The sequence below is a fragment of the Vidua macroura genome, chromosome 13, assembly GCF_024509145.1.
Source record: "Vidua macroura isolate BioBank_ID:100142 chromosome 13, ASM2450914v1, whole genome shotgun sequence".
Taxonomy (NCBI): Eukaryota; Metazoa; Chordata; class Aves; order Passeriformes; family Viduidae; genus Vidua; species Vidua macroura.
Genome location: NC_071583.1, coordinates 5,632,473 through 5,648,923, shown reverse-complemented (window position 1 = coordinate 5,648,923; position 16,451 = coordinate 5,632,473). Strand labels below are relative to the sequence as shown.

The 16,451-nt window shown below is 38.4% G+C and overlaps 1 protein-coding gene across 2 annotated transcripts in view; it reads right to left on the bottom strand.

Annotated features, from left to right (window-relative positions):
- Window positions 1–16,451, bottom strand: part of SUCLG2 (succinate-CoA ligase GDP-forming subunit beta) — a 112,780-nt gene that overhangs the window by 62,071 nt on the left and 34,258 nt on the right. The window lies entirely within an intron of this gene.

Here is a 16,451-nt window from a genome sequence, read left to right as displayed (position 1 = left end):
AAATTCCATTCCTTGCTCTGAACACATGGAAGGAAATGCATGGATGTGGTTCTTAAAGAAGAAATCCCAATCTCCAAAGAGCAGGTGAGTGCAGGGCAGGAGCTGTGAAATGAAAACATTTCACCTGTCTGTGAGGCATCACCTGGATCTTTGGCAATTTGTGTATATCAGTCTCAGTAACACCTAAGTGCAGCAAGGCAGTGACAACAGCAATTGCACCACGTGCTACATTCCAAACAAAAGCAATCCTGACATCATTGCAGAGAGGGGGGAAAAGGAAAAAGAAAACAACCAACCAAACCAAACCAAACCAAACCATCACTCATCATCTCTGCAGCTCCAGATCACAGCAAATTCCTGAACCATTAACCCCTCCCAGGTGCCTTTAAAATGTTTATTAACACAAACTACTGCCACTTTGCACATTTATCATTATAGTGCTGGCTGCTTTGCAAAGTCTGAGAGCCTAATATTAACATATCACTAAGTGTGCCTAGAAAAGACTCATTGTTACCCTCTCCTGCAGTCTGGAAATCTCTGATTTCAGTGGTTGGATTAGGTCACACCTCGGTCAATAATATTTTATCTAAGTATCAAGAAAACATGAGAATTTGTTGTTAAATTGACAAATTTACTGTTTAATTGGCACAGAGGGCACAGATACTTTCAATCAAACACACACACAGGCTTTCCAGGCTGTAAAAAGATTTTACAGATTATTAAATGTAAGTTTTGAGGTGCAGCAATTTTTGGTGCAGGCAAGCTCTGACACAGCATCATTTCAAGATGCCTGTATAATAAATTTCATCAACTACAAAAAAAAGTTAAACCTTAGAATAGGAAAAATATTAGGAAACATTCTATTTAACACAGCAGTAGTAGTAGTTACTATTACTATTTCTATTATTATTAATAATTATTTTTAACACAGATACTGTACTAAGAAATGCTTAATTTCTAAGCTTCTTGAGGCTAAAATCTCTCCACATGGTTATCCATTCAGTAACATTTGACATATATCACTGTGAACTTTAAAAGAATTCTCCTTGAAAATATTTCATGCATTCCAATATATTCATGTTCTGGGCTCCCTATTACTCATGCCACTGCAGGGCAGATAACAAGGAAATTTAAATGCAACAAAAATTTTTATCTCAAATGTTTCCTAAGCACACAATTAAGATGAATTAAAACTATAAATCACTTTTCAACCTGCACAAGCAAACTCTAAAAATCACAGTAGCTGCTGTGATAAAGAATCTAATATGGTATTGTTAATATATGCTGTAAGCATTTAATTAAATCAATTTTAGCTTCCAACCATCCTGACAATGTGAACTTTGATTGTCAGTGATGGGTGGTATCAGTTCTGGGAGTGATCATCAGCCTCATTCCCAACCACCACGTTCCGTGAGCACCAATTATCTCCACTGGGCTCCAACAAATGAAGTTAGAGAAAGGAATTAATGTGTACATTTTTATAATCCACCAGAGGACTATCAAGGCAATAGAGTAACTTCAGAAAAACAACTATCAAACCCATAAACAAACAGACATGAAAGTGAGCACAGCCACGTAAAGATTAGACCTGAAGAACTAATCAGTGCAGCAGCTCAGCCGAGCACAGTACAGCAGGTTCTTCATGCCCTGCAGGAAACCAACAGGAGGTAATTTAATTCCATAATTATTTGCCCAAACTCTTTAAAATGAAATAAACCATCCAGATCTCATTTTACAGTAACTAGGCTTGATCATGCAGTACTTACGAAGTTGATTCATTATTTAATGTCACCGTCTTATTTAGAGTTGATTTCTAGAAATGCTCACACAAAGTTTTTGCTTGTTCCTGCCTGAATTCCCAAATTATGTTATGAAAGGCTATGCCAAAACAAAAATGTGGGATTAGCTAGAATATTTGGAGCAATTCACCTTCACCTGCAGGTTTAAGGAAAGAAAAAAAAAAAAAAAGGTAACCAGAGTCAGTATTAAACCCATTCAAACCAGAAAGGTGTAACTAATTTCTATTAATACACTTCCAAACTGTTCTAGTAACACTGGAAAAATGTTTAAGCAGAACTGTGTAGTTACACATAAAGGATTTGAAGAAAACCTATCACAAGCAACATGCCTTTACACCACCATAAAGTACAGTACAACATTTTCAACAGTATTAAGGCTTCAAACAACTTCTGTGTATGGCCATTGACTGACCAGCCTGTGTAAATTAAAACACAAAAAATCCAAAGAAAACCAAATGACAAACCAGCCTGCTTCTTAAGTGTGCATATGTGGGTTTTTAGTCACAGATTTATAATTTTTTTTAATCATTAGAAACAATACAAAACCCCAACAGCTTTGAAGTGTCACTAATTTAGCAACAAATAGCTGCAAACTGCTCCGTGCAGATTAATGACGCATTGCTGGTAACAGCATGTGCTCTTCACTAATTATAACCTGGATACATTAATATCTCAGACTGAGCAGCTCTCGTATTTGCCTTTTTTACATTAATCTATGGAAAAGGAGAGAGGTGCAGGTGTGGTGTTAGAGATGGGTTTAAGTGCTGGACCTGGTAGGATTGGGTTAAATGGCTGGACTTGGTGATCTTAGCATCATTTCCAAGCAAAGTGATTCTGTGATTTCTAAGGAATCCAGCTGGTCCCTAAGTCAAATGCCAATAAATAAGCAAGACCTTGACTCCTCAGAAGAACAGTCAGAATTCAAAATTTCAGAGCTGGGTCTGACTCTGTGTATCTAAAAAACTTTAACCACAGGGGAAAAAAGCCTTAAGCACTTATTTTTCTATAATAAATTCCAATGTTTCAGCAGGGCAGAATAGAACACTAAGGGACAAAGAGCCTCTACATGGCATCCAACAAAACCTCTCCTTCCCTCAGCCAGCACTGTGAATACAAACTGCAGTGATACTCCTTGCAATTGGAATAAGCTCAGTGCTGTAATGAAAGCCTATTTAAAATCAATAAAATCAGTCCTGCTTTTGGGAGCTATGATTACTCTGGTCCACTGGTACTGCTTGCAGCAGAAATGAACAGCTTGTTCTCAGCCCACTGCTGTGTATATTTAACTACTGAATTCTTGATCATGAAACAATATACTGAGAAGCAGAGTTCTGCTGGTTATATGCTATGCTAATTTATTACCTGTGAACAACTTTCCATTATTATTGATACGACTGTGTGGCTGCAAATTAGGCATGTTAACAATTACATTAAAATGTGCTGTAGCTTATCAAAAATAAGCTGCTGTAAAGAACACAAGATGTATGGCTGCATGGGAACAGGTCTCACACGCTCCCTGTTCATGAACAAAAGGCTTTCTACCAGAGAGAACTCAGGACTACTTTGACAAGACCTCCCACACTACAGAATTAGAGCTTGGGACAAAGGGAGGAGGTCTCACATGAATTCCTAATCAAATTTCTGTCTCACCATGAGATTTCAGTGGTCTGGCTTCTCTATATGCAGGGGCTCTGTATAAATTAATTACTGTCTGCGCCTTCTTTAAAAATGCAGAACCCTTTCCACCATTACATCAGTGTATTTTTACCCCAGTGAAAGGCAGCTGAGCACAGAAGGGTTCACTGCAAACCCCTGACTCCAATGTAAGCACTGCAGCAGCAGCAAAGTGTCCCTGGAATGTGCCCTGATCTCTGTGGGCATGAGCTGAGCACACATTGCAGAGCAGATGAGAGCAACCCACTGTCACAGGAGCTGCACAATGCGAAGTCAGGACAGTCTTGAGTTCTGCAGCATTCTACCAACAAGCTACAACATGGCTAACTATCTTCCTATACAAGGTCTTTTAAGGCTAAATTACCCAATTAAGAAATGACACCTAAATTATTTTCACTTTTAACCCAGTAACTAATCCCTCGAAGCCTGCAATGCGGACTTTTCTGTCCAATTACAAAATACCACCCAAACCCATGAAGAAGAAGGTGAAGAAGAACAACCAGCCGCCACCCTGAAACCTCCCACATATATTGCTATATTCTAAAACTTTAAGTTTTCCACCCTGTGATATTACACACTTTTAATCAAACCAGAATCCCAGTGCTATCAATCAAGTTTGGGAGCCTTCTCCACAGCCTCAGGTCAGAGATAGCATTTTCTTGTGGGTCTGTGCCCTTCAGCACAGGAATTTTAAAATTCTCAGCATCCAGGATTCCAACATGGACTTGCAAATCCAGGTTTTACAGAAGGCCTGTCTCCTCACTGACCAAACTCCGAGTCTATAAGCACACAGGAGCAGTGCCCATGGAGGCAGCTGGGATGCCAGGATGCACAGGAGGAGCCCAGGCCACTGCAGCCAGGCAGAGTGTCACTGGTTTCAAGAACTTTGCTGGTCACCCTTCTCTAGGTAAAATAATTAAGTCGTGCCTGATGAGCAGAACTTGTGGAGTGCTTCCTCCTCCCTGAATCCCAAAAGAGCCAGATGAGGTACAGGAATCTGCATCCAGCTCCAAACTCTCCACCCCTACAAAGAGGCAGAGGGCAACGTAAAGATGTATTTACCTGGTAAAACTGCTCTGAGGGACACAAATCACTTGCTTTGGACACGTGCAACTTCAAGCTTTGCTTTTACCATCCAGACTTTAATCCACATCTCTTTCATGGTTGTCTGGAATATTACTCCATGAAGCACTGGCTGGGAATCTCACTGGATGACCAATTCCATCTCCCAAGCATTTCTGCTTAACACTGTTTTCCTAAAAACAGAAGTAAATCCAGTGCTTCCTTTCCCAAAGCAAGTGGTTTTTCCCCACTCTGCTTTAAAGTTTTGCTTTCGTAACATGAAATTTGAGGAAAACAAGGCAGACATTACAGACATTTTCTGACAGCAATTATTCCTTATTTTGGATAACACAAGAACTATAAAGACACCAACAAACCCCAGAACACCTACATGGCATTCCTACTTATTTCCTCGCCAATGTTGATGCAAACCCACAAATGCTCAAGTGTCCTGTAAGGGTTCTAAATAATCTCTCCCGAACTGCATCTCTGCAGCTCAGAGCCTTTCTTCCAAAACCAAGGGTTCCCCTTACAAGCTTTAAAAGAGTCCAGTTTGGATTGGTTTTGTGTTTTACTATTCCCATCTAGCTGACCCAGCAGTAGGGAAGTCTACTTTTTGGGGTCTCATCTATCCTGGTTTTTTACTGTTGTTTCTTTCTTGTTTTAATGGTACCCTTACCACCTCAGTTTCCAACTTCCCTTTGGGCAGGACTGGTTATAATTAATTTTCTAAATTTCAGCCACTCTCTTACACTGCTCAGGTGCTTATTACCTTTTAGCAACATCCAGGCCAGAGACATTCTGTAGATTACTCCAGCAAGGAAAAAAAGCGAGAATAACAGTAATAAGAAAGAAAATAACAAACATAATACAATAATAGAAAAACTGTAGGAAAGCTTAGTTTCCACATTGAACACTGAATCTTAAAGTTGTTATAATAACTTTTCACATTTGTGTCTCTTTACACCAACTTGGTCTGAAATCTGAGACAGCTTTTCCCAAGTATTGCTGTCATTTCCACTGCTGCCCATCTTCTGAGAGCTGCAGGGCTGCAGCATCCAAGGCAGTTCCCAGGCTCTGCCAAGTGAGCAGATTGAGATGAAAAAGAAGCTGTCCACAAGGTACCTCCCACATTTACAAAACTACTGTTGTGCTTAAAGGCCTTTTGAATGAAGATAAACAATGATTTTTTTCCCCTCCTTTAATTTTAATTTAAACTCTCTTCGTCTGATATTTTCATCCTTCTCCTCCATAACACCAAAAAGAATTATGTTCTTACAAGCCTATTTTCTACAACCTTTGGTTTGCAAACTAGTTTAGAATTAAAGTTAAATAACTCATCCTTTTTATAATTCCATACTTTTGAATATATTTTATATTTATTGCTAGATTATAAGCCTCATTAAAACCTATAATGATAAATTAGTCAGTCTCTTGATTCTGTCACTACTATTATTAATTGCTCTCATAGCCATTACTACACACTTCACCAGTGATAAAAATTTTAAGGCTAGAGCCTTAAAAGCTAAAGCTCACTCTCAATATTGCAGTCTTAAACCCTCTCAGAGTAAAAGTAATCAAGTATTCACACATCCTACATGTAAGTTAAACCTGATAAATTACTTATACAGCAATGGAGCCTCACCAGATCCAGCAGCACCGCTATAATGCATGGAAAAATATGCACATTAAGACAGGGATCCAAAAGAAACAGTTCTCATATTGAAACTGTTCATTGCATGTGCTTGATTCAAGCTCCATGGGATATCATACTTCTGATATTTTTCAGCCTTTAACAGCTTCTTTTTTTCAACCTAACTTCTCATTATTTTTTACATAAATTTCCTCTGTAATAGACAAAGGGCTTAGAAAAATGGCTATTTTCACATTTGCTTACAAACTTGAGAGCAGACGTGGTTTGAAACTCAATCAGGAAAGGAACAAGTTTGCTCTTTTGGGGAAGAGCACTGAAGTTCACTGACAAGAGAGAAAAAGCTCCTTCTGCCAGCTCTAAAGGAACATCCATTCTATGGGCAAAACAGAGAAAGACAATTTCTGTACCCTGCAGTCACCCTGGCATCCTGCAGCATATAAATAGTAAATACTGAACAAAAATAGAAAAATCCATGCAAAGGGATCCAGGGTTCTTTCATCATTATACCCAACAGATCCATTCTTGCAACTTTTAGACTTCAAAATATCCCTTTTATTATGCCCAAGCCAATATTATTTTTCTCCTCTTCAGATGATTTCATTTTAAGAGGCTGTAAAAGCAAGCAAAGACTTTTCCTTCTGTATTAGTCACAATCCCTATGACCTGACAATACCACCATGGAAGCTTCTCAGGACACTCTGTTGAGCACTGAGAAACCTGGGGATGCAAAATCACATGCTTTAGTAGACCTGCTTTCCTTGTAGGTATTAAATAGATGAATAAATCACAAGACTTGATTTCTAAAATCGTCATTCAAAAATTTGTCAGTTTTAACAGATTCTTATCAAGACATTTCTCTCTATCCTTCCCATTTCCCTAAATTACAAAAAAAAAAAAAAAAAAAAAAAAAAAAAAAAAAAAATTACCTTTTAAAAGCCTACAGGGATTTGAAGTTTTCCTTGCCAAAATAACATGCAAACCTTTCCCCCCCGGCACCCCCAGTAAAATATATTTTAAAGTTAGCAGACTCAGGCAGATCAACTGTGCCCTAAATTCTTGACTGAATACCGTAACACAGTTTGTTTTAATACATTTCAGGCTCTATGCAATCTGTAGTGTTGAAGTCAAGCAGCCATTAGGAACAAGCACTGTTCTCACCCCTTGCTGCAACAATACACACACCTGCTTTCCTGGAATGTGTTCAAAATTTCATTCTTTCTGATTATATGTAAGGCAAAAAAAGACACAAAGCCTTCTCTGACTGATTCTAATTCTTTTATCCATTACTGAACTGCAGAGATGATTTTGAAAAAATTGTATGTAGCATAGAATACATAAAAACCAAGGCACATATATTAGTTTTTTTCAAAATTCACTTTCAATCATAAAGGAGTTGTTGTAGTTGGAGATATTCTCAAAAATGGAGCACAAAATATAAAGCCTACGCAAGACACCAGGGAGTTCACATGGAAAAAAAGCAAATTAATATGAATTGTTAATATGAATTGTTAATATGAATTGTTAATATGAATTGTAGAATCACAAATGGTTTGGCTTGGAAAGGACCTTAAAGCCCATCTTCCTCCAACTCCTGCCATGGCAGGGACACCTTCCACCATCCCTGGGTGCTCCAAGCCCTGTCCAACCTGGCCTCGGACACTTCCAGGGATGGGGCAGCCACTTGTTCCAGTGCATCACCTCCCTGATGGTAAGGAATTCTTTCCTGATACAAAATCTAAACTTTCTCTCTTTCATATCTGAAAATATGCAGAGAGCAAAGACAACTGCAATGTTACCACCACTACCTAAGAAGTGTTAACAGATCCATAATGTGACAGGTGAACCCTGCTCAAGTAGAGACTTGATAATTAGCCTTTGCCAAGCACAGTCTTTCCAACAGGCCTGCTATGCCCAGCAGGATCCTTAAAAATAAGCATTAAAATGGAAACCAAAGCTCAAAGAAATGTGGAGGGCATAACACAGTGAAGGCTGGGCAACCAACAGCCTGCAGAAGTGTGAGGAGCAGGCCACAGGCTCAAAGGGAGAAATCTCAGTGTGCATCAACTTTAGACCCAGTTTCTGCAAGGCTGCCAATTCTAGGCCAGGACTAAATTCCTTCAAAGGGTTTCACCATCTTTTGCTGCCTTGTAAAAGCTGGGACAAAGGGACCTGACAGGTGCCCATGTGCATGCACTGCTCCACTTCAAGGCACCTCACTTCTTTACTCACCACCACAGTGGTCATTTCTCCTCTTTACAACAATTTACAGATGCTTTCATCTAACAGGTAGTTATCTGCTTAATTCTAAGCACACACTGATGCCAGCTTGGCATTTGGGTGCCTGCATAAATATTTCCCTCAGTGAGGCTTTGACACTTTTCATGAAGAACTTCTTAATGAAGCTCCAAACCTAAATCTCTTCTACAGTTTGCATTTTTACCCAAAGCAATGAAAATACTGAACAGCTCTCCGCTGAAAATTTACATTTTTAGCAAAATTAACATTTCTCTCCCAGAGACAGTTCTTGTTATACAATTCTACTCTAGCTCTTAGCCTTGTATCCCTCAGCTTTTGTTTCATTGTGTAGGGCTGCACTAGATACCACACATTTTGCTGTTTAGACCATAAATAAAGCAATCCACATCCAAAACTATAAACATACAAAAGAATAGCAAATCTGGCAGCATTTTGATCTGAGCCAAGCCCAGTAGGATTGAAATGTCCTCCAGTAGCCTGATTCATTATCCAACTCATTCAGTGGAATTAAGTACAAAGTTTTCAATATATTGCTGAAATAATTTATTGAGCCTCTGAAGAGAATCATGCTAGACTGGTCATTATCTGGGAAACATCTGGATGGGAAAATGATCACATTGAAGATTTTCTATCTGCCTCAGTAGTGCTAAAGACAGAAAGTTGAAAAGTATTGCTTTGGAGCTGTTATTCTACATATGCCCTGGATTCCTTGCCCTCATTTAGAAGCAAGACACTGATTTGCCACCCCCTGCCAAAACTAACCCAAAATACCTGACTTTTCCCTCCCCACAGCCAATGTCCACCCTCAGCACCTTCCCAACCTTCTTCACTACTTACTTACATACTTAAAAGAGGCAATTTTTTAAGACCCTGGTGTTGACCACTGAGATGTAGCCTCATTTACTGAAGTGTTTTCTATTTGAAGAAGAAAATCAGACCCCACAATGAAAATAAACACTATCTCAGTTTAAAGAGAGAATCTTTTTCCAGCACAGCTTCTAACAGACACCTGATACCAGGTGTAAAAGCCAGCTGGAGAAGGAAAATCCAGGAACTGAGATGCTGGGCTGAGGGATTGCACAAATGTGACACTCAAGTTCTTCTTCAGCTAAAAGTGGGACTAAAATGATGAACAGGTATGGCTCTGGCCATCTGGAGGAGCAACGAATTTTACCCAGAATGAAAAGAAAATCCAGGAAGAAGGAACAGAGTTGGTTCTAATGTTTCCTTCTTGTTAAGTGCAGGTTAACTAAGTGGAGACTCTGGGCAAAAGCTCATTCATTTCCAGAGCTCTAGATCTAGAAAACAGAGTTATCCAAGTATGAACCAGGCCAAGAAAACTCACCACATAAAGGTTTAAAGAATGCAGGAGACAATGAAATACAAAAATTATTTGAGAGGTATCTATTTAAAACATAGAAACACTGCAACCAGAACAGCCACTTACTCCTGGAGATATTTTCCTGCACAGTTTGCTTAAAAACCTTCTAAGGAATCCTGTTGTTAGATTTCATGGTATCTAGCTTTTAATTGCATTAAAAAATCCTACTACATTAAACAGTATTAAAAGAAATATTTTAGTCCTCTGGCAATTGGTAAATATTAATTGCTGTAGAGAGATGAAGTTCCAGTTGTGATAAGCACTTGTGTTTATAACTTAATGTCAGATAAGACCAGTAATCACTGAGCCCAGGTAATAAGGGATGCATGATCATCCTCCTTCTGTTTTTGTTTACTCATCATGTGAAATAGAAGCAATTGCCAAAATAATCTAATACTGGAAAAAGGTTAAGAGCAAACCTATTAGAAGAATCCTTAAAATCTAATTCAATATTTCAGGCTTAATTACTCCATAAAAAGGCCATCTCACTGATCAATGATACACTGGTTAATTTAGATTCAATGCTGAAAAAAAACTGTTTAGAACATAGTATCAAATCTGTATTACCTGAACAAAGTCCTTTTCACAGCTTTATAAATTTACCCAACCTATACAATTTCTTCTCACACATACAGCCAAGATATTCAATATAAACCCATCCAGAACACATCCCTGACAGTGCATCCCTGACAATATTAATTAGCCCTCAAAGGAAAAGAAAATTTATTTTGGTTATTTTTTCTAGATTTCTTTTTTTGTTCTATGATATTTATTTTAGTATCACATCATCTGCAGACACTTTTCAAAAATGCTGAAGAAAGGCAATTTAGGGAATGTTCCAGATAAGGAGGAGAAAAAAGTCCTGCTGTGTTTTTCATAGCTTGGTAATTTTTATAGATGTTCATCTTGTGATGTATTCTTTTTTCACACCATTGTATTTAAGAGCCATCAATTTTAGATGTTTGGTGGAAGCAAGATAATGCAAACTTTACAGTTTCAGCTCTGAAAACTCACTGCCTATTAGGACAGGTTAAGAGAGAAAAAAATTAGGTTTAAAGTGTTCCCATTACTTATTGAACGATAAGCCACAAAAAAATGCACAGAACTTCGAACAACTTAGTTGGGTGGACCAGACAAGTTTCTACTTGAAAGATGAAAATAAATAATGAGACAAGAGATTTTTATCCTGAGATAAGCCTTTAATTCATAAACCACCTAGAAGAAAATATTATTTATTTCGAACACATGGTAAAGCTACTGTGAAAATACGTTATATCCTCGATTTTCACAAGTAGCTTGTTAGCTGAGCCATTCATGACCATGCCCAGTACCAACAAATGCAGCTCATGAGTGGCTCAGCCTCTCTCTGCCACTTCATTTTCTCTGTGGTTTTATAACGATTTGCTTTTTATTATATGCAGCTACAACATGATCTGTATGAGGACACTGGACAAGCTGTTAGCTCCATTAACTTAATAATAGATTTCTGAGTGTGATTTCTTATTAATTTCATTTTCCTCATTCCACAAGAAGCCAAAATTACAGACAGCCATATGGTGCTTCATAAACAACAATTAAAAGTTATTTTCTAATTTTTAGGCACTAAAAAAAGCCCATAAAAATACATATGGTTGGAATGATATAAAGGAAATTATGCTTTGGAATGTCTAGATATGTCTAGGATGCTCCAAACACTTCCTCAGCCTTTTTCCTATTCACACACTTCTGGTCCATGTCAGCCACTGGAGGTTACAATTAATCACAGTGCATGCCTCATAGATCACAATTAAGTTTTTTCTTCTAGAAGTGGAACTTCACAACAACAGCTTGTATGAACTGTGTAGCACAACTTGTGTTGTGACTCTGATACTCTTCACTTTTACTCACTCCATGAATTTGCTAACAGGATGGCTCCTGCCCAGCCAGAAGTACCTGGCAGAGCTCTGCCAGTCAGAGCAATGAAATCCATGGGTCGGAGACTGGACTGGGAGCCTGTCAGCTCATTGCAGGCTCCCAGTAATGTAAACTACCATGTCATTTACAGGGGCTAAGAATTCCCAGTACCTAACACAGCAGCTGAAAAACCAGCCTTCTCCAACTCATCGCAAGCCGCCCCTCTAAATGACTCCAGAACAGCCACCTCCTTCTTCCCTGCCCTTTATTACATCTTGTCTATGTGCTGATTGGAGAGCAATTTGCTCTGAGAGTGCCACCTGAGTACCTGAAGTTACATAAACTCTTAAAGTCCCTTACTGCAAAATGGAAATAAAAAACTACCTGCATCATGGGAATGGTCTTCTTACTAAAACATCTGTAATGGGAGAAATTTCCTTCAGAGCACCTGGGATAACTCTGGGATAACTGCTTTTACTGCTGTCCACTACTGGAAGTCAGCATAATGGGCAGAGTTTTTCACACACACACACATATATATATAGTATATTTGTTCATACATATGAACAATTTATTTTAAGTATATTTATTCACACACATATTAGTTGGTGCAATCCACTTCAGGTGTGAGTCCATTCAAACAATCCTCTGCTTCCATTTTCTTTCCTTGGTATTTCACACTGGCATTCCCTTTAGATTTTCTAGAACCTGCAGCACAACCTACACAACTCAAGCCAAGCCAGAACATGGCACACAGTGGCAGAAAAGTTTTGGTAGTAACCTGGTGCACAGCAGGTCTCCACAGATGCTCCCTCAGCAGAAGAGCCACAACTCTTTGCCAGGATCCAGCACCTCAAAGGTAATCACATTCATTTGTGCATTTTGCCTTTCAGAATTGCTTAGAAAAGTTTTGAACTAAAATACCTCTATTTTTGCCAAAGAAGATAGATACAGTCAGAAGGCAACAATTTCCTAAGTAACCGTGGTTAAGTGCACATTGTCCTCCATTAACAGGGAATAGATTTAAGTATTTCCTGAAGATCTCTTTTTAAGTGGCCTGTAACTAATTATCTGATTAAGGCTATACAATGACACAACTATGTTTCATATTCCGAGCTGTAGTTATCCAACAAAACCATGGGAAAGTGTCCATCTTACAAGGTAATTTTGAGATTTGAATTTATGAATCAGTTCCCCCTGGAATATACAGGATATACATCTTTGCACCATTTGTCTAAGAGTTATGCTGTAATTAGCTATCTGGCTGGGGACAGAGGGAAGAGTATTCAAATTCAATGATGATGCCTTACAGGGCAAAGCCAGAATCAGTAACATTCTTTTTGGTTGCTAATGCAGTCCCAAGTGAAAAAGAGCAAGAAAATCCCAGTGGTTGAGTTTTAACAATTCCACGGCAATAATAAAAAATGGTTCTTCCTTAGAAAACCCTAATGTTAATTAATAGAAGGTTAAAGGGACATTACAAACCTTATTGATGTTTTAACTCTTAACAAATACTGAAGACCAGCATTTTGCCTTTTCAGAACAGTGCTAGTAAAGTTGTCCATCTTGGTGTAGAGTCATTTATCCCAGAGTGACAAGGACATTGCAGTAATTATCAACCAGACTCATAGTTTTCTTATATTTTCCCCTAAGACAGATCAGCACGTGTCCTAAACAAACCTACATGAATCTAAACCATTCCTCATTTTCTTCTTGTGCACTTCTTTATCACAACCAATTTTTTTTTCTTTGTGTGTACAAATTCCTTTGTTTCACAAGGAAAGACTTTTTCAAATCCATCACAAAAGTAGCTGTTGCGATATTAATAGATTTTTCTTCAAAGTAAATCAGATGCAAAGCCTCTGGACTACAGTTTTAAAGCCAAGTATTCTGAATATATGGGAAATGAAATCTGATAAAGCACATAATAATTTTCTTTTGCTTTATTACCACTGATCTGAAACTGAACATCTACAATCACATCTTCTCTTTCAATTGACTAACACCGAAGTGATTTTCTGACATCAACTCGGTTGGTTTCTGCAGAACCAAGTCTGCATTTGTTAAAGGAATTTTGAAGCAGCAGCAACTAAATTAAGAGTAGGTCCTACTCACCTGTAGCCTGTAGAAAGGTTGGAATATCAACAGTTTCTGTGTTTTCAGCATAGGAAACATTAGGAGGCATAGACATTTAAACAAAACCCCAGCACATTACAGAACAATGGCCTGAGTAAAATTAAATTCTTTACCCTCCAGGGCATCCTGTGTGGAACTCCCAGGGCCAAGCCAGAAAACAAAACAAGGTATAAAAGTCCCCCACCCTCAGAGCAAAGCACTCTCATTGTGCTTGTAACCCAAAAAACAAAACTGCAGGGGGACAAGGGAGCTGGCAGCAGGAGAGGAACATCAGGAATGTTGGTGTGAAATCAAGTAATTTCCCCCAGGAGTGGGCTGTTCCACTGCTCTGTCCAGGGCAGCTCTGGAGGGAAGCTCCAGCCAGCAGTGCAGGAGAGGTGTTGATAGAGAGAACAAGACATCCCAGGCTCTGACCTTGGCCACCCCGGTCAGTCACGTGTGCTCCATGCAATAAGTTTTTCATAAAGCTCTCAGCTGCCCCAGCCCAGTGAAGGAAGAAGCGGGACAACAAGTAAAAGTGAAAATGAAGAATGCATTACTCTCAGCAGAGAGCTACAGCCAACCTCTGCTCTCCTGTCTAAGAAGTGAAGTGATAAAACACCACAATGACTCCCATGGCACTGCAGACTGAGCAGGTGGAGCTGCCAATTTTCTGTTGACATCTCGCAGGAACCCTCCTGTTACACAATTAATTAATGAATAGACAAAGAAAGAAAATTTTTGCAAATGAGCACAGTTACAAAATCAGGCGCATTTCATTACTATCATAATAATTTTCCTACATGGCTTCTTACCACTCACCTAATTCACAGCACTTTGTCATCACAAATTAAAATTTAACTCCCCAATAAACAAGCTGCAAGCAGTTTGAAGTGCCTCAAAATCTGCACAGATCAAAACCACAAACCTATTTTTATTGATTATGAAATATTGACATCTGCCTTACAAAGCTATTAGACAGACACACAAATTTAAAGCCTTAAATAAATTGATTTGCTTTCAGAACTTTCTTTGGGCACACCTGATGAGAATGGGGAGGTCTTGGAGCTAATCAGTGCTCGAGGAAAAAAAATCATAGGCCTAAACTTTATAAATCACTGGTCATTTGTGCCAATCATCTGGAGGCACTGTCTAAAGGTTCTGCTTTCCAAATGCTACAGTGCAGAGTGCCTTTCCCTGCAAACACTCCCTAAAGTCCCAGAGCTGCCAGCTACAGTTGCTGCTTTTGAAACTTGGGACCATCTGTATTTGAAATGAGCATTCTGTACACAGTTATCTGCATCCCTGCCATGCCAAGACATGCCAAACACGGAGTCCCAAATGTAAATGCATTCTGCCTGCATGAATGCAAGACCCAACACACTGATGCACAACACACAGACAAAAATATTTTCCTACAAAGGATGTGCCTTGAGTCAGATGCAGCCTGTTTATTTTGTACTTATAATATCCATTGAATTAACATTTAATATGGTAACAATATTGACGTCCACACAATAATTCTCTCAAAGAAGTGAAAATGCATTAAAATCAAATACTTTTATAACTATTTTCAACTTTTTAAATTTATGCAAAAGATAATTAATACACTTCATAAAAGCTATTCAAGCTTTTTTTCAGTTTGTGTGTTTTAAAGAATTTTCACACTCCTCCTTTTTGTTTTTACTGCTGACACTTTAATCTCCTCTTGTAAATATGAGCTTATAACAATAAATCATGTTTTATTTATTAAAGATATAAACAGGAATCAATACAAAGCAGGAAAGCCAATCTCCATAAAGTTTCCCTCTCCACTGACTGAAATTAGTTTTCATATGAAGATTTAAATATGCATCCAGTTGGCATTTAAGCAAGAGTAAAGATATTGTGAAGATATTTTCTCTCTTGCATTATATAACATGCTAAAAAAAAAAAAAAGAGAAAAGAAAAGTAGTACTGGCTTTGGCCAGTTCTAGTGAAGTTAAATCAATGACAATTCTTTAAAACATAAGTATTCTGCAATGAGGAACCTGACACATCTGAGAACTGTTGCCTAAATTAGCATCAAAGAACTCCACAAATTGTAATATAAAGCAGGTTTTTTTTACTTTTATATTCAGGTCACTTTTAGTCACAGCACCGTTGGTTTGGAGATACAAAAAAAACCACCCTTGATTCTTCTGTAAATATATTCTGCTTGGAAAAATGCCTGTATGAAGCACACCAGGGAACAGGAGTGCAAGCAGCCCACACCACCTTGCCCTTTGTTTGGATTGTCAGTTTTTCCTTTTGATCTTTCTTTGCAGTTGAGGAACCAAAAATTGATTTTCCCAGCTGAACTAAGGTAGAAAAAGGACAATGTTTTATTTAAGATCCTTCATGCCTGCACATAAGCCTATTTCTTTCTTTATATACAAAAGAAACTGTCTTTTTGTTCTTGTAGAAAAATATTTCCAAGTGGGGAACGGTCTCAGTGTACTGACTTTGGATTCGTAACAAAAAAGGGGGGAAGGTGTTTAAAAACCCAAATACTGGCCTCCTGCAGAGAAACCCACTCATCTCAGGAACCTTCCAGAGGTACAGAAGATGAGCTTCAGGGAAGCAGGTCACACTTGTT